Below are 20,085 nucleotides of genomic sequence, written 5' to 3'. Positions count from 1 at the left end.
AATGACAGCAACAGGGGTCATGAGCCACAGCAATACTGGGGGTTCTTGACATGGCGCTTGTGAATCTGGGTTGAGTTAGAAATGGTATTGTACTATTAATAAAACTATGGCGTTATTCCTCCAGTATGTTGTACGTTGTCTTTGTTCAGCAGTAGGTGCCTGTCGGGCATTCCCTTGTCATGTTGCATAGTCTTCAACTTAAAGGCCTACTGATTTTCTGCTTTTAACTTCTAATTTCTGGCTTTATATGCTGCTGAAGCAAATATATTGCATGGGTAAACATAACTCTAGTATCCTCTTTAGCCATTCATTTCATAAAAGCATTCGTTATATAGTGGGGGCACCTCTAATTTTAGTCAAAATCATTATGTAACTTCCCTAAAATGTCATCAAAAAGGCATTTAAATGTTCATAAATGAATACACAAAGATGATCAGTAAAAGTGATATCCTGGGTAACACCTCTGTCTTCTAGCATGGTTGTTTATGGTACAGTATATAGAAATCCCATTTATAATAATATATACATACAGATTATACTGTATTTAGCCAAACTCACTGTTGTGGCAACACAACATATTATGTTCTGATTCAGAAGTTTCATAGGATTCTAAGGCAATAATGATGCAGAAAATGACAACATATTATGATATATACCTTCAAACAGAAAAATGAATCTGGCCACTTATGTACAGTATGTATGTCTTTATTTATATAGCACCATCCATAGTACATAACACTCTTCAATGCAGATGGCATAATATTATAACACACTGGGAATAAGTTCTTCAGACATAAAACAATATGAAAGAGAGTCCCTGCCAAGAAGAGCTTACAATCTAAGTGGTAAGTAAGGATAACTTAGAGAGACAGTAGGCAGGTGTTATGGTAAGTGCATCTGCAATTGGCCAAGGTCAGTGCATCCAAGATGTATAGTATCAGCCAACGGAGCTACTCATACAAATGCAGCAGCCGTTATTTGAACACTTCACGCGTTGTATACCTGGGCATACACATGTCATGGTGCGTGATTTCTTCCAACTTTACCACGTTAAGACGCGTGATGACTATTGTTTTTATCCAGTGCAGAAAATGGCATTTTAGTGTTGTCTGCAACACCGTCGAGAAACTCAAGTGGGCGATTGCGAGTTGTTGTCTTAAAAATCTAATAGCAATTCAACCTGTCTTTTCATGCCGTACAGTAGTTCAAGTGTGTGTAATTGTAATTTGAAGATTAACGTTACGTGTTCATACTGTATAGTGTACATGGGAAAGAAGTCCTTTCTGAGGCTCCTTAGCCATTCACAAATCCTCTAACTGTAGAAGATTAAAAATATGAGCACACAGAACAAAACATATTTTTAATGAATTAAATGTTGTATTTGTACAGGATAATAAAGGAAAAAGGAATAATACAAAAATACAACGAAGCTTCTTCTGCCGAACGTAAAATATTTTTGCCGCGCATGCGTGTATCTCTACTTGGAACCTTGTTGAAATGCATATGCGTGTCATCACATTTATGCGCATGCGTGTATGTCTAATTGGAACCTTGTTGAAATGCATATGCGTCATCACATTTATGCGCATGCGTGTATGTCTAATTGGAACCTTGTTGAAATGCATATGCGTGCCATCACATTTATGCGCATGCGTGTATGTCTAATTGGAACCTTGTTGAAATGCATATGCGTGTCATCATATTTATGCGCATGCGTGTATGTCTAATTGCCTAACAAACAAAAGCGTATAAGTCACTCATGGGGATTTGGCGAGAATGACTTCACATTCAATGTGAATTTCAAGTCTGAAAACAACAAAAAAAGAGGCATCCCTTTTTTTTTCTCGACATGGGCTTATGGAATGAGTGATTTTAAGAAACCATAATGTGGAGCATGTTTTTTTTTACTTTATCAATTTTTGCCATTTTTTAAATCACTTGCATTTTAATTCTACTAACCAGGCTCACTAATAAAGGTTAAGTCCACTTGGTTACCATTGATCCATGTGTTGAGGTCCTAGAGTGTCAGCTTTTGGACCAATGTGTAAGAAATGCGTGACTGTGTGCAAATTATGAGACATTAAAGATTTATTTGTGTTTTGCCATTTCTGGGGTGCTGGGACCGGGAGATTTCTAGGTGGTAAGTTTCAGGGTGGGTTTGGCGGAGAAAGTCTTTACAGAATGTCTATGTATCAGGGTTCCTGAGTTATGGGATACCCCAAGAGTTGGACCCAGGAATCGGGTGAGATTCTTGGATGCGGCCAAGCACATTGCTCCGGGCAAACTCTGACTCTGGAAACGCTCTTATGACTCACCGCCAGGATTCCTGCTGCAGCATCATCCAGACAAGGTAAACTGGCATGAAGGGCTTAATTTATACCTGCAATCATACAGGGGGTCCCTAGTATAAAAAGGCATCCCTAGTATAACGGGGGGTGCCCAGATACATGCCCAGGTAACCTGAATCTGGATAGGGGTTTAGGGGGTGCTCCAGCTAGGTTATAAATCTGAGAGTGATTTCTTGAGTGAAAAAGTTTTCAAAGTTATTTCTAAAGTGTGCCAAGAATGAGGCTAGTGAGTCTAAGCAATATATACCCTCACTCCATCACTAACACCAGAACAGGAACTTATATATTTTTATCACACAAAAGACAGGATACAGTATATTTTATTAAAGAGTTATAATTAATAGGCATATATGCTGATAACATGTAAATGAACTGTGGGATTTCCAAGTCATGGATTCCGAGGGGCCAGATGGCTACCAGGCTTGGTGCCTTTGGGCCTGTTTGGAGTCTGGACTTGAAAGCCTCAGGAATTCCAAGGTGTTAGAACAGGAGGGGTACTGCAGTTCTGCTTGAGTACCCGCATCCTGGGCTAACACAGGGCTATCCGGCCACCATTTTCCAGAGCCCAGACTCTGTGGAGCCTGGATAGTGGGTAGGCTCAGTATGCAAAGAGGCAGAGGTGCCCAACTGGCTATACAATACCGGCAAATCGGTGATTGTCTGGCAGGAGAATTGCCACGCTCTGATAGGCTGTAAAGGTTTGTGAATGGGACACTGAAACACATAAGGAGCTATGCAGTCAATCAGGAGTGCAGATTCCAAACGCCAAACCAACAGCAGCAAATTCAAAGATGCTCTGTACTGAATAGACGCGAGCCAGCTTCAAAGATTTTGAGTGAAAACATTTTCTAAGTCTCGCTTTTTGAGAACGTAGTGGTCACAGCTGGCATTGCATGCCAAAATCAGTTCCATGATTTTGTGAGTACCTTCCAGTCCTTGGAAAAGGCACCTACAGAGGTCATTTTTTTTTATTTTCGTTTAAAGGACAAGTTTATTTGTTAGTCCCGTTCCCAGAAAGTGTGTTAACCCTGAAAAATGTTTTCCATTATGTGTATGTCTTTTCCTGAAATAAATTACAATTTATTTTACCGCCTTGCTTTGCTCAATGAATGATCCCGATATAAAAAGGTGTTGATAAACCTGGCCTTCCGTGACAATAACTACTGTCTATATACGTATAACTACAGTGTATACTGTAACTATATACTGTATACAGTATAACTATAACAAGTTATGGATTGGAGAACTGTGTCTTACCTGGCACATGCAAAACAGAAATAGAAAAAAGTTCTTATACCAAGCATTAAAAGCATTAAACAATGAAACAATGTAAAACAATTTCACCAGGATTAGTGCATTAAAGGCCATGAGTATTTAGCAATACTTACCTGTACCATACATACTGTACCTGTACTTACCTTACTACAGCACAGTACAGTACCTTACTACATTCCGATGGCACTCCCATTACGCTGTAAAAGAACGGGCAACACGCTAGAAATATGTCAATATAGTTATTGCATCTTTGTACTGTGATTGTGTCGTTCCAGAAACTCATTATTCCTTTTGTTAATTCATCCTTTTTCAACGGTTTCACAACTTTTTTGATATAATCCTTCAGCGAATGCCGCACAAATTCTATAGGGTTCAAATCTGGTTATCTGGAATGGGAGGGGGAAAAAATGGTGAATTAGTTGAACAGATAAAACAGTTTAAAACAATGATAAAAAGTTATTGTACACTGGAGTACAGTACTGACTCCAGTGGCGCCTTAACCCAGCTGATACTGCTTGCAAGAATATAGGTAAGAGAGGCGGTATGTTTAGGGTCATTGTCCTGGAACAAACGGTGACCAGATGGGAAATCATGCCTAATGTATTCATTAATACGGATGACAATTGGCTCTTGGAAACATACTTTATCCATTATTCCTGGAACAAGAAAAGAAAAATTTAACATTAGGATACCAAATACTGTATACTACAGTACTGTACAGTATACTACAGTTGTACAGTGCATAGGGCCACAGCATGGGATTTTGTGCCTTATTTTACCCTCAGAGATGATGATGCATCCTGGTCCACGTCTAGTAATCGCACCCCACACATGCATCTTCACTGGGTGCTTGGGACGCGGCTTCAGAGATAGGCGTCCTCTATTGTGGAAAGAAAAAGTTGCAAATCTCTCAAGAGCTACAGTTGTCTCATTAGTAAAATGACATCCTGAAAAGTCTCGCTGCTTTCGATCCATGTCCATGCTTAGTCCACTCTTTTGATCTTATTGGCATCCCTTATCATAGGATACGCTTTGTAATGAAAAGGAATAATTTTACAGGTACAGTAAAAACAAACTTTTAACTACTTTACAGTACTAACTACAGCACAGCACTCTGCATACAGTACTAATGCAATTACTACTGTATACTGTACCATAAAGCATTTGCGGGGGTATTACTACTGTATACTTTAGTTTATTTAATACTATATTCAATTTACAGTACTGTGCTTTGTTACAGTAAGACACTTACCTTACACATCCATATTTCCATCCCAATTCACGTCTCATTGCCCTGATGCTGGTCTCAGATGCTGTGATATTGTGAGTTTTCTCTAGAGATGTCTTGACGCTTGTTGCACAACGCTCATTATTATCTTCACTGATTTGGTGCACCAGAAACTTTGTCGTTAAGGAAAACAGAACAATTTGTTACAGTAGGCCCAAAATAAAGTCAACACAAATACATGACATACTGTACAGTACTGTATACAGTATTCTACAAGTATTGCTGGGAAAAAAAAGTTTTTTGCGCTAAAATAATTGCAAGGAGAACACACAAATGCATTTGGATATGCATGACGTTTTTAGAATAATACAATACAAATTGTGTTTGCTCTAAAATAATTGCAAGGAAACAAGTACTGTAAATAGAAATGCATTTGGATATGCAAGATGTTTTTAGAGTAAACCAATACAAGATTTTTTGCTTTAAAATAATTGCAAGGAAACAAGTACTGTACTGTAAACACACAAATGCATTTTTCCAGTAATACAGTAATTACATACAGTAATGAAAACAAAAATACTTACTCTGTTGTGACTGTGGGACTCCGCTTTCCCCTTTTTGCCTTCCCATGGGCAGGATAGCTGACAGTGCTATTGCTAAAATGAGGCCGAAGCAACTAACCAGCATTGGATCTGTAAAATTCCATGTCCTTTCTTGTACATATATTGTATTCTCATGCTGAGATCCTTTGAAATCCTTTTCCTCGGCATCGCTGCTTTAGAAAATAAATCAAGCACAGAGGAATGTACATTCAATGTGTATTGAATCAACAAAAGTGATGGTGTATTTATAATGTAATGGACGTCGCTCAACAGGTTTAGTATACAGTGCGCCCACTTTTAACACCTGCAGCTTGTGTCCATGCCAAAAAATTCAAATAGTGATAGTGTACGGTATAAAAAGTGACACAAATTGCATAGCCTCCCACACGCTGATCTCTATCTGAACGAGCTCTTGCCAGATACTGTATTGTGCATTCTTCCATCTACATTAATGTATCAACACCGATTCTATGGACACAGGAACCAGCTTTCTTCTGCTGTGCCAACCACGAGAAAGCGAAAGGCGGGACCTGTCTCCAAGCCAAAGCGAAAGCCAAAGGAGAATAAAGAAAACATTCCGAAGACTCCAAAGGCAAAGAACCCTGGTCCTTATTATATGAAGAAGAAAATGGCTAGATAAAACACTTTGGACGTCCAAAAGAAGTTACCCGGCACCCAACTCTGACCCTTTGTCCACCGATGCTCATCTGGGAACCCCCAGATCACCTGCTCCAGCACCCATCGATGACAATGCTCATCTGGGAATCCCCAGCTCTCCTGTTCCAGTCGCCAGCCACGACGATGCTCATCTGGGAACCCCCAGCTCACCTGCTCCAGCACCCATCAACTACGATTCTAATCTGTGAACCCCCAGCACATCTGCTATAGCACTCATCCACTACGTTGCTCATCTGGGAACCCCCAGCTCACCTGATCCAGCACCCATCCACTACAATGCTCATCTGGGAACCCCCAGCTCACCTGCTCCAGCAACCATCCACGCAGATGACAACAGCACTCCTCGCACCAGATCCAGCTCGTTCGACCGCATGCTGAATGTTTTCAGTGGTGTCGAAATCACTGACAACTCAACTGAGCAATACAGTGACTGAATGGAAGGCAAAATTGATCTTCTTTTGGAGACTATATTAAATATGGATAGGTGCATAGGTGCCATAGGTGTTCGTATGGATAAGATTGAGAGGAACATTGTGAGGCTCTAGTCTTTGTTTGGTGTCCCTGACACTGTATGTCTGACGCAGGAGCAGGAGGGTGGCCTGGAGGCACCTTATTCTACCATGGAGGAACCGCAAACCCCCTCCCCCCGTGCACCCTCTCAATCCCTGGATTTGACCTTCACGCTTCCAATACCAAGCACACCACAGGACCCTCCATGCTCACCCCCTCCACCTGCAGATTACATGTATGCCCATCTGCTTTAGGATATGACAACCCCGGTAAGGCCACGACAGGAGATAACAACCCCGGTAAGGCCATGATAGGATGAAAGCACTCTCTCAGACCATCTATCCTCACCAGCTGCCAGAAGCACACCCGCTCAAGCACCCAAAATTGTAATGCTCCCGGACATCATTTTGAGAGAACTGCCCCAGCGCGTCAAGGAGAAAAACAAGATCAGAAGTTGTGGTCTAGCCAAGAAATATGCCCTGTTCATCTTTAAACACCACGTCAGTTTTGAGCTGTACAGCGAGTGGACCCAACATGTAAATTATGAAGGCAATAAATCCAAGAATGGTCTGCGTGCAAATTTAAGGAACACAATATTGGAAGAAGTGCAACATTATTTTCATGTTACCACTCATCTTTTGAGAACCGTTAGTGACACCATCAATGGCCTTTTGAGGCATACAAGGGCTCTTCCCAAGAAGTCCACCCACTTGTTTGACGACTGATGCTACTGTAGTTCAAAATGTATTTTAAAATGTAGATGCACCGCCAATGTTTTTAATCTAAAAAAAACTGTTGATTGTTTTAAACTGGTTCATTGTTTAATGCTTTTAATCCTTGTTATAATAATTATTTTCTTTTTCTGTTTCTCATGTGCATGTCTTGAGCTGGGCAAAAACAACATGCTGGAAACTCAAGGCCTTTAATGCACTAATCCTGTTTTTTTTCCCTTTAAGAGATGCAGCACTACAGGAAGTGGGGGAGGGGGAGGGGGAATGTGCAAATTCATTGTACTGTGTGCATACTTTAATAACACTCAGTAATTTGCCCTAATTTCCCCCCCTCTCAATGACAAAAGAACTACAGAATGCATTACGAAGAAGATAAAGATAAGATTGTAAATTTTGAAGAAGAGGCGCAACGTTGTATCTTGTATTATTCCTTTTCCATTACTATCCTCTACAATTAAAATTGTTCATTCTTTAAATATACTTTTGGTGTGTTCATGGTTTAACTTTGTTTTATAAATGGTTTAAAAATTATAGTACTGTATGCCACCCTGTACATTATACAGTATAAATTTGCTAAAGTATAATAAACATGCCTCACATAATGGTTTCTTAAAATAACTCATTCCATAAGCCCATGTCGAGAAAAAAAGGGATGCCTTTTTTTTTCCAGACTTGAAATTCACATTGATTGCGAAGTTATTCTCACCAAATCCCCATGAAGGACTTATCAAACGTGCGCATGCTCAAAGTTAATGTGTCTTTGTTTTTTAAGGAAGCTCCCATGGCCCGGGGGAGTTAAGGATAACGACTGGAATGCCTTTAGCAACTAAATTAGTCCATCGTTGTCTAATGTGTGTGCGTCCTTGAATCCTTGGAACTGTTTTAAAATGTAATATAGAGTTACAGTAACACTCACAGAGACGACTCACAGAAACAGTACTGTACAGTATGAAAAGTAGAGCAAGCCTAGCAAAAGTATTGAATAATAAATAATAATTATAGAATAAAAGATTTTTGTGGTTTCTTTGCACAATTAATAACACATGCAAGTCTACTGTAATGATACTGCAAAATGCAACGTCATTAATAAAATAAAACAGTAGTGATAATAACAATGTAAAAATGTATTGAATATGAAAACATAGCATCATCCTGTATAAGGTTTTGTATAAAACTCACAATTATTCTCCCCTTCTCAATAAAAATGACATTGTAAATTTAAATTTGTATCCTTGGATTTTTAAATCAGATTCACAAACCGCAAGCAATGTTTAAAAAAAGCAATATTAGAGTTGCATCGAACGTCCTCCTTATCTTTTGCTACTTGATGTCAAAGATTATTTCTGGGGAAAAAAAACGATGCTATTATTTCCGGTATTGCGCATGCGTCAAGTTATGCTGTAGTGTGCATGAGTACAAGCATTGATACTGTATGGCAAGCATCCTGTACACTACTATACTGTCATTGGGAATTAAATCAGCAGTTCAAGCAATATCCTAAGGTGTTATTTTAAATAAATCAGTTCGTACTTTGAGAACAAACTTCTGATAGGCTCTGGCTCTTGAGCCCCGCCCTCTACCTAGCAGTCCACCAATTGTATTTACTGTAGTAACTGCTCAGTAAATCATATTGCAGAACTACATTTTCAATAATGGTGTGCAAGTATTGAATTAAATAACCCTGAGCAGTAGCTGATCACTTGTCTGTGTGCATATTTTATTGATTCACATACTGTATTGTTTAAAAAAAAAAAAAGAATATATATATATTTTTAAATGGCAGCTTGAACTGCAGCTTTAAACTTAATACTGTACTGTATAGTGTAATACAGTATACTGTACAGTACAGTATACTGTACATTATATTTACCTTCATTATAAACTTTGCCAAACGGGTGGAGATGAGCCACTGTCACTCCTATAGTCTGCCTTATAGTTGACAGGTGATAGCTGGGCTGCTACACCTATAGTTGACAGCTGCTGAAGCTGGTAATCATGTTGGTAAGCATGCTGGTACATGTAATCAAGTTAGAAATCAGACTGTAAATTTTGCGGGTAATCTGGCGGGGACAGGTAGCGAGGATTGCCATTCACCAGGTTTTCACTAACGGTCAAACCGTTATTGTAACTGGCACATTGCTGAATTGGGATAGACAAATTTTATATGATTAAACCCAACCTTTCTCCTTTTGCAGTTGCCATGATCAAACATACAGACGAGACCAAGACTATTCTAAAGTTTGCCTTAAACTAGCCCGGTTACATTCTGGGTATGTGCTGGGTATCTGCTGGGCTAGTTTAAGGCAAGTTTAAGGCATTTCTGCATTGACTAATGACCCATAGGATTAACACAGCAGGGGTACCTGGCAGTCCCATTCAGTTTGAATGGGACTGCCAGGGACCCCCGCTGTTAATCTGATGGGCCATTAATCAATGCAGAAATGCTGGGGCAAGTTTAAGGCAAGTTTAAGGCATGTATCCATGTCACGATGACATCAACTTTTAACAACACATTTATATTTCTGGGTACTTGATTGAACAGAACAAGTTGCAAAATAAATTGTGATTTATTTCCTTAATAGCAAACACACGACAAACACACGACATCTGCAGAATACACTTAAAACACTCACTGGGATAAGGAAATGGAAGAAATTGTCCTTGGAACGAAATAAATTGTCCATAGCTTACCAGTGCAAGAAATGCAGCCTTGGTTTTAAAAGTCCTGTGGTTATGTGGTTGTTAACCCCTTCACTCCTGGACTGGTTGCTGCTGTACTGGAACAAAGTCTTGCATCTTTACATCATGGATTAAAATTCAGGAATCACACTGGGAAATACCTGGGAGGCCACAGTTATAGACTGGCCAAAGCTATCTTTAACATGTGGATCCAATCCCTCGTGGGAACAAAAAAAACCATGAATAGCCAAGTGACCCACAGTTCATAAGACCGGTCAAAAGGGCTGTCCGGTGGGCAGGGCGCATGGGTCAGGTTGACGCTCATGCCACTTAGCATACCTGGGCTACACCCATTTCTTGAGGCCACTGTGGCTGGTCTCTTGACTTAAAGGTGTCACTAGCCTGACATCTGCTGTGCATCAGTATGCCAGTATTGTATAGATTATGGGCCTCTGGGTCTTGTCATAATTGACACTCTTTTAGACAGGGGGACTCTAAATCGGTGGGAGCCTTTTGAGGCTCCATCATAAAAATAATTACAACCCTTTAAGGCTTGGTCATAAAAATACCAAAGCTCATTCACCCATATCACAGCTGGAGGTCCAAGTAATTCCTGCTTGGACTTACAAAAAAAATACATCCTGCCTTACATTTAAGATCTGCTATCATGTGTTGGTTAGAGGGAATGGCAAGCAATGCATCTTGTCTTTTACCCTTCCGGACAGGGAATGGCCTGCACATGGGGAATAAAAATGGAGGGGACAAGGAAACAACAGTAATGCATGGCAAATCAGGTATTAACCCTTTCCTCCCCGTCACAATCCAGAATGTATCTGGGTCTTTTTGGCGATTGCAACTGGTTTGTGTTAGAATAGTCGCAGTCTCTGCTGTACTGTAAAAATCTGGGATCACACACCAATTCGCTCTTCTATCTCAGGTAGGAGGGGCAATGCAGAAAAAACAATGATCGTTAGTTAAGGTTTGCCTTACCAAATGCTTCCACCCATGAACGTGAAGTGAAAATTTGTAAAAATCATAGCTTGAAATGAAATATTCATATATTTCTGATTAGTCGCCATCTTATCGGTTGCAGCATTAATTGCAGAACATATAAAAAATGCATAACTACAGTCAGGTTTTTTTTTATATGTGTACGGTGTACACATGGTGTCTAGTCCAGTCAGGAATTGTGCAGGGATAAGAATGTAGATAAAGCCCACAGCTTTGTGTTTTAGAGGTTTTTATTATGAAACGCCTACATTTGATAACGTCTTCAGCGTCTTCAAGGACCAAGATCGATTCACAATGGACCACTGTGGTACTGTAGACTTGGTTTTTATCTGGTTTTTAAACACCTGCAAATTGACACATTAGCACAGTATTGTACACATTACAATTCATTCATTTCTGCCACCTGGCGGATACGCGAAGAATTGCAAAATCAGAATCCAGGCAATTCAAAGAAATCAACCGCGGTAAACACAAGTGTGATTGGCGGCATTCACGGCAGCGTTCACGGAAGAATAACAAGTGAATGCCGCATGAAATACAGCAGAGTTCGCAAAAATGCTCCGTGAAATGTTTGAATAACGGCCACTGCATCTGTATGCTTTGTTAAAGAGGTATGTTTTTATAAAGGTCATAAAGGTGGAGATAATAGATGTATAATACTGTATTTGTATTACACTGTATAGTTTATTCATCTACAGGCTCTGTTACCTCCCCTGATATTATGGATGATAACAAACTAAGACAACTCCTGGAAGGGCATCCAACTAAGAGCTTAAATAGCTTAAATACACAGCCCTGAAAACTACTCTTTTAATCAGTGTTCCATATGCAAAGAACCATGCATTTGCCTAGATTAAATGTGTCTTTATTTTATAACCCAGAGCACTTGTTTGTCTACCTCCCTGCAGTTAATCCTTTCCTTGTGCTTAATCAACAGTTTGTGCCAATTATATCACCAGCAAGTTTATGAAGAGTGCCAGTTATTTCTGGTTTACAGACCATTTATGATATAAAAGCAGTAGATACAGCAATGGATAATTGATAGCATACTTTAGCTTAAATATACTTGAAAATACTTTACATTTGCAGAAAATGCTTCGCACATACAGTAGGCTTTCAGGAAGGGAAAGCCTAACTTTTGGCCTAATTTATTAATGAAATAACTTGATGAATTAAAAGCAGCTTCATTTCCTTCATTGGCTAGCCGCTAGGGCAATGAAGGGGCTAAGCCAGACTTCCTAGTTTATTGGGGGTTGAGGGGGTGAGTGAAGGGGTAGTTGCCCCAGGTTGGGTGCTTAGGCCTCGGGTGGGTAGTGGGAGGGGATAACCCTTTCATTACCATAGCGGTTACTACCACTAATACCGAGTTACAGTATGGGGTGCCGGTATCCCTTTGCTTTGTTTAAATCTCCCGGTCACGCGGGCAGTGACATGGGAGAATTTCAACATGGCTGCTGGAATACTGGATTCCATATTCAGGGTCTGTAAATTGGAAAGCAGGGGTTCCCCGACCTGAAATGAATGTGATTCATCTCTGGAGACCCCTGCTGCAATACTGTGTTATTAAAATAAAAGCCCTGTGTAGCCCTTTTTCTGACGCTCCCAAAGGGACTACGGGTAACTGCACGCACCTGTGGCTCCAGGAGATCTGAGCCTCCGCTAGATGGGAGCCTGGGGTAACACTTATAGCGCAGTGCCTCCACTTACCCAGGATCCCCGTGATGTGAGATTCCCCTGGGCAAGAAATACAACACACATATGAATGCAACTGATTTTACTGTAACGCAACAGTACCTTATCACTTTATAATGAACCGTGGTAATAACACATAACATATACCTTATACTATAATGCAATATAACCTTAGTGGTTCAGCCACTCTCATCAGGAGTAACGTCTCCGTCCCCTGACCGCGTGCCCCACACACCGTGTCCATGTATAGTACTATATTGGTATAGGCTCAGTCCTTTGGCCACTTAGCTAGTGTCCCCAAAGAGTTACACCTAAGGCGGGATCAGCGCCTGTTGACCGGTGTTGGTGCACTTGATCTAAATAATACCTTCCGGTCATGGCGGTGACCGGCAACAACTTTGCAAAGGGTCAGACAAATCAGCGGCCTGCCTCCTGGTCCCAAACGACTCGCCACAACCGCAACTCTGTGCTTTGTCCCTAACTGGTACTCAGTAAGGGTGATGCTCGCTACCACTATAGGGTGTCCCTGCAGCACAGCAACCTATGGTGACTTCAGGGATTCTTCTAGGGGCCTGCGGGGAAGAACTGTCCTATGCAGGCGGGTCACTGACCCCCTGCACCCACACTACCTCTTCCTTCACCTCCCGGATCCCCTCTCACTAGCTTAACCTGGTACCTGCAGCAACAGCACTGCACTCAACCTGGTACCTGCAGCAACCGCACTGCACTCAACCTGGTACCCGCAGCAACCGCACTACACTCACACTGTCAACGCGCGCAGCACTGACAGCTGTGACACTGACAAGACTACTCACACACCCACACCTAAGGGCAGGGTCCCTACCTTAGGGGCCTTCCCTCAGCACCTACCCACTACCCTAGTGGGGATTGGGGCCTGCCTGGGACCTGGGGACTACCTTACCTGGTGTAGGAGCCACTTGCTCCCTACACCCTGCCTCCCCCTTCCTGCTCCCAGCTCCAAATGCCCACGAAATGTATCCCTTTCCCTGCTCTAGGGAATCCTTGGCCCTCATTGGCCACTCGGGGACACCTGGGGTGCTTGGCCCTAAGCCTCATGGGAGTTGTAGTCCCATGGAGCCTGATTTTGGCTTGGGGCCGCGTGTGCGATTCTCCTGCGCATGCGCGACTCCCTAATGGCCGCCGCAACTCCCTAGCTTCTCCCGCGCATGCGCATCCCGGCGCATGCGCGCGCATCGGTAATGGCGGCCCCCGCTAGCCGGGTGCGCCGCCGGGACTCTGAGCGCTCGGAGCGCTCCCTGCTCCGGCCCCACCTTCTCGTCGTGCCGGTGGGTCCGTCGCTGCCTCCGGCGGCACCCGCAACCGCTCGGCACTCAAGGAGGGGGGTCTCCGAGGAGGAAAATAGACCGGGGCTACACCTGCAATCGCATGTTAGAGGCGAGCAGGTAGTGACTGATTCAGTCTACCACTTAGTGTGCATCTCTTACAGACAGATGCAGCCCGGTAGGATTCACACAGCGCGAGTCCCATTCAAATGCAGTGACCCCTGCGGTGTTAATCCAATGGGCCATTAAATCTGGTGGCTTGGATCTCGCGGCTACGGAGTGGATGCCGTACGGGACCCGCATGGCGAGAGGGCCAGAACCAGCAGTTTTATCTGTAAATATTCACTGAAAGCAAGTAAGAGATAAACTACAGTACACATATAAAATGTACAGTAGACTATGGACACTATTTACTAAGCAGTTCTAAGGCATAGGACACCTTGGATTAGCACCTCTCAATAATTTGACCATATGTCTGTGAAAAAGTAAATGCATTCTTACATCAGAGAGAGTCAGCCTCTGTGATTGCCAAAGCAAGTGTGTAAGTTTGCAAGTAAGATTACTGATTAGATGTACTAAATAGATCAAACCGTTTCCTGGGCTTCATGAATCTGCTTGTGTAAATGAAAGCAAATGCATGATAAAATGTAGGCATAAAAACACTTGAAGTGGTCATGATGGCCTGAAAGATAAAAATGTTTGACTGAGGACTAAAAAGGGAGGAGACAACATAAGGAAATACACAGAGTATTTTACCAGAGCACATGATGAATCCAAGAAATGGCTATTTGCTTAGGTGTCTCAAAATATCAAGGGTTTTTAAAATTGTCTTGTGTAAATTGAAGATTTTATTGACTCCATCAATGGCAGATGCAGTGCAATTTTTAGAAAAGCATTTCAAGCACCTGCGGCTGTAAAGTGTTTTAAAAAGATAGCATCTTTATGGAGTTCTGTTGCAGGGCCAAGGGGTTCTCTCTCTACAATGCTACTGGAGCGCTGACGAGTATTCTTAAACTTGCCTTAAACTTGCCTTGAAAAATCTGGGGCTATCACCAACAAGACCCAGCTACATGCTGGGTACATACTGCAAACATTTCAGTGACATTTCTGCAGAAAGAATAATGGCCCATCGGATTAACACAGCAGGGGTCCCTGGCAGTCCATTTCAGTTTGAATGGGACTGCCAGGGACCAATGCTGTTAATCCTATGGGCCATTCGTCTGTCTGCAGAAATGTCAGGGAAATGTTGCAGCATGTACCCAGCATGTACCCAGCATGTAACTGGGTCTTGTTGGTGATTGCCCCAGATTTGTTTTAGAATAATCGTCGGCACTACAGTATATTAGGGTAAAAATCAGTACTCTGCAACTTAAATAAGTTGTGTCAACATGTTTTCTTCTTAAAGATGTACAGTAACAGAGGTTAGAGCGACTGTGCTGGTTTGTTTTGGTGGAATATTCGGTAATATTTTGCATTAATACTGCCATTAAATCCCATGAAAATATGCAATATTCCACGTTATCAGTAGGTACAATAACCTTTGCTATATCTGTAGCTGAGTAACTCTTTGCTGCAATGGTATGGTAACTGCATTTTTTTATTCCACAATGCAAAAAACATGATGGGGTGAGAAGAGTTTAATGGATTTGTGTTTAATAATGCTGACTTCATACAATCAAGAATGTCCAGTGGCAGCAGATATTTTGAAGCTATTAAAAGATTTTCCTCAGTGTAATACAAATAGGGCTTTCTTTCTTATCTCATAATCAAACAATTTCTGCACAGCAAAAAAAATGGTTTGCAACATGCACTCCCAGCATGCCTATGGAATGTATTTCCATCAAACGATCTCTTAAAGCAATAGGAAGATGACTGAATTCTAAATGGAAGCATTGTATTTAAATATGTCAAGCTGCTCTTTACTCATCTGTAAGAGGGAAATATATTGACTCTCAGCTGCAGCTAAAGCGGAGTTTATATAAATATCCTGTCAGACAAATAATGGTTCTCTATGGATTCTAATATGATGTACAGTTCTAAAGCAAACACTGAATTGCCACAGGGCTTAAGGGAAAAAGCCATAACTAGACACTGAACTGAGAAATGGAATTTATTTTATCTTCCTTTCGACTGTACCATGCATTAGAGGACCTATTACAAGAATGTAGACTATTTAACCAAATCTACCATTTTTGTGCATCTGGGAGTATGCACACAACCACTTTATTGTAAAACGGTCATTTATAAGGAGCTGAGTAGTAATAAAATACATTCACATAATTTTGGCATAACAAATTGTTGCTTTATTTGGCATTGTTATGATTTGGCTTGAAAACTGATTATGTGGCTTGAAAATCCCATGACAATGATTTGGTGTATAAATAATTGTACAGGACAAAAATAGTACATGGTTAAAGACACCATTAGCATAGAACACAGTTTTGCTATGGGTTTGCATTGCTTTTTCTTATTGTAAAAAAAGGAGGAATTGCTGTATTTTGCAGTATTACATCTGGCAATGTTTGGCTCAAATAACAATCAGTCCTATTTCAGTAAATTTGCAAATGAAAAGAACTTTCCTTTTGTGCTCCTTAATGTTTCACCTATGTTTCATTTAGGTAATAATCACCAAAGTACAAGGCATTGCCTGGTCATTAATGCTCAGGGTTTAACCCAACTGGGCATTAATGAAAAGGAGGCTGGGGTATCTGGAGGTCCAGGAGCACGTTATTGAAATGATGCAGTTGATGGACATGGTACCAAAGATTCCAGGAATTGCTAAATATTAATGTTCAGAATGTTGACCAAGCAGCCTGCAACATTTCAATATTGCACATACGCATAGCCTGTAATAAAAATAACTTTGACTTTGCTTCCTCTGGATCTAGCAATAAAGCAGAGACCAATAACTGGGACAAAGTGACACTGACACATGGTGCTGCCAAAATGGAGTTTGCACTTTAAATTATTGCATGTCTTTTTACTTAATATCTGTTATTGCAGCTAGTGAAGGGGAAAAACAATCACTATTGAAATGGCACAATAATCTGCCATACCGACTATTGCATTGGTCTTTTCCCAGTGCCCAATCTATGCTATTTTTCTTTTAATGATAAAGAATGTGCACTTAAAAATGGCCAATAGTCTTTTTCTTTAGCTATAGATTTTCCAGAAATTATACAAATGTAACAATAGGACAACATATTTCTATATGATACTGCATATTTAGTGAACATGGGATACCATTAAAATGCATGATGTCTTCAGGTAATACCGTGTCACATACAAATGCCATGTTCAGAACACAAGCCTCTGGAAATGAAAATAAATGCCAGTTTGATATATACAATGTGTCAGTTTAATATAGAGCTGCTTCAGGTTGCCGACTGCATCTGGGTCTGGAATGCTCCAGTACTAATACTTTATCTTTTTTTTATATCTGAAAAAGTTACAAGTTAGAAACAAAAACACAATAGTGTACATAGGGGTAATACATCAAACTCTGAGAGGGACAATTAGGACACGATCACACGGAAACACCCATGGACGTAGAGTGTCCGTGCGATAGTGCCCTGATCTGCACTTTCACAGTTTAATGTTTAACTCTACAGTAACATGGTTAGTATACTCTGCCTCTCTTTCCCTCCTGCCACATAAGTTCTTTGCAGTTTAGGTTGGTACAGGCAGTCCTGTAGGCAATTGAGCCCCCCCCCCCTCCATGCTCCTGTCTGAGTGACAGAGTGGTGGCGGTGACTCATGGTCTGTGTGTAGCCTATCAGGGTACAGACCTTGAGCCCTCCCCTTCTGGTTCCTCAGAGCGGCAGTGCCAAATTTAGTGAGTGCTCTCCTACCCTTCCAAGAGCGTGAAGGTGTGTAGGCCTTCTCCTCCTTGCTGGGAGTGAGAGGCCAGCCAGGCCCTCATGGCTGACTTGCTAAGTAAGATCAGAGGCCTTGCATTATGGAAGTGCCAGCACCATCCAGAGGCCTGGAATCCTCTGATACCCTGCATCTGCTGTATTGAACCATCTGCAGTGACTGCTCAATAAACCATTCTGTTCTACATATCCCTGCCTGAGTTTTCAGTCTGTTGGACAGGGGTGTATATGATTGCTTCGGTGGGGGACTGCCTCTAGTACTCCTAGAGTCCACTGAAGATGGAGGCACTGATAACCAGAGAAAGAACATCAGATCAAAACAAAAGCCTGTCATGGTCTCCGTATTACCGTAGGCAACTCAGCTCTCTTGCACCCTCACAAGTATGCGCACCACTGACACCTGTAGCCACAACAGTAGCTCCTAGAGGGTGGGGGTACATGTGCTACAAATGGAGGTGCTGATGAGATCAGGACAGGCTTTAAGAATTTTAAACAGCCGCAGCAGTAATAGCAGATGCGTGGAAAATGGGGCAGAAAGGGACCAAGACCCATATACTACCCCAGGGACCCATGGGTACCCATATTCTATCCCAGAAGGAGGACTTTTCTCCCTGAGGTGACACCTGCGAGGGGGATATCTTCAAGATCTCTCCTGTGAAAGGTTGGGGCCAGGAACATGCAATTCTAAGAAAATAGCACAACGTGCTGTGCTGTGGGGTCACAGCATGATCAGTGTCACTGGGAGTGTGACCCCCACATTTCTATTCAACATAGAGGTGACACCCTGAGGGCATGACATCGGGAAGCACTGTGACTCTATCCACCTTCAGCCTGCCAAGAATGGTTGAAAGTTGGGGCCAGGGAACTTGCTACAGTATCAATACTGAAGAACACTGGGTACCCGTTACGCTAAATTGCATGATGTACTGTGCCATGGGGGAGTCGCAGCCCGATCAGTATCCTGGGAGCGTGATCCCCACTTTCCTATTATTTCTATGATCATGTTCTTGGGCTTCCAGTTGGAAAATTATCCTGGAAGCGTGAAACCCATCTCTGCTTCAGAATCAGAGAAACGTGTGTTTGGGACTATGCTATGGACTTTAACATCACAGTCTGCAGTGTAGATTGTTCTAAGATAGCGGCCACTGTGTGTTTGTCTGCTCTACATGCATCAAAATGGCGCTCCCACCAAGAAGAGTGAACCGCATGGTCTGCAAAAGTTTCAGTTGCAAACTTTGCTAAAGTTTTGTGCATCCTTTCGGTGCCAAACTCTGGTGCCACTCATGTAAATGACTGGTTCATTTGGCTTCAGAACCTCCTTCAACCTCAGCCGCTCTACCTCTAAATCCACCCAGGGTAGGAGGAAAAAAATATAGGTCCAATCAAAGACTGTTTCATGCTGGGAGGAGTCTGCAGTGCTGCTCCAAGTGTTTCATTTTTTATTGAGCTGTGTAAGAGTGAGAAGCAATAAACAACCTCTCTAACAACACTACCTCAATGGCTTCTAAACCAGATTCTGATGCGTTGGATGTCTCCTACAAGGGCCTATATGGCGGCTACCTAGTCGTGAGGGTGAATAGCCAGACCTGCATGAGGTGCATCTGTTCCCATTGCCGCATGCTTGGAGGCGCTGTCGGCCTCAATGCGTGGTGCCAGCACTGTGGCACTTTCTATCTTTGGCCTGCAAGCTCTGTGCCTGAGGATCTACTGGTGTCTCATGCAAGAGCCCCCACACAACTGTGGTGGCTCTGCCAAACTATGCTGCCAAGGAAGACGCAGGCCCGTGTGCCCTTATCAACGAGGCTGGAGGTGCCAGTGGTCTGGTACCACCTATCTCTACCACCGCTGTGCCTGCTGTTGGGCCATGAGCCTTACTAATGGTGGCCCAAGGACAGGGATCTGTGTCTCTCGAGGTTCCTGAGGGTGAGTGGGCTGCCTTAGGGGTGTCGGGTGTGAGTCCCCATGTAGCATGGAGTGGGGAAGCTCCATAAGTATGGTTACCCGGGCGAGTGACTCGCCCTGGCATCGTGTCCAGGTGGTGGTGCCCCAACCTGTTGCGGAGAAGCAAGAGCCCAGCTGTGTTCAACCTAAGGAGATGAATCCATCCCTTACCTGCTGTGTGGCGAGTGGTTCCTGTCCAGGTGCATCCATC

Source organism: Ascaphus truei, chromosome 1, assembly GCF_040206685.1.
Source record: "Ascaphus truei isolate aAscTru1 chromosome 1, aAscTru1.hap1, whole genome shotgun sequence".
NCBI classification, from domain to species: domain Eukaryota; kingdom Metazoa; phylum Chordata; class Amphibia; order Anura; family Ascaphidae; genus Ascaphus; species Ascaphus truei.
This window is presented reverse-complemented; position numbering follows the sequence as displayed.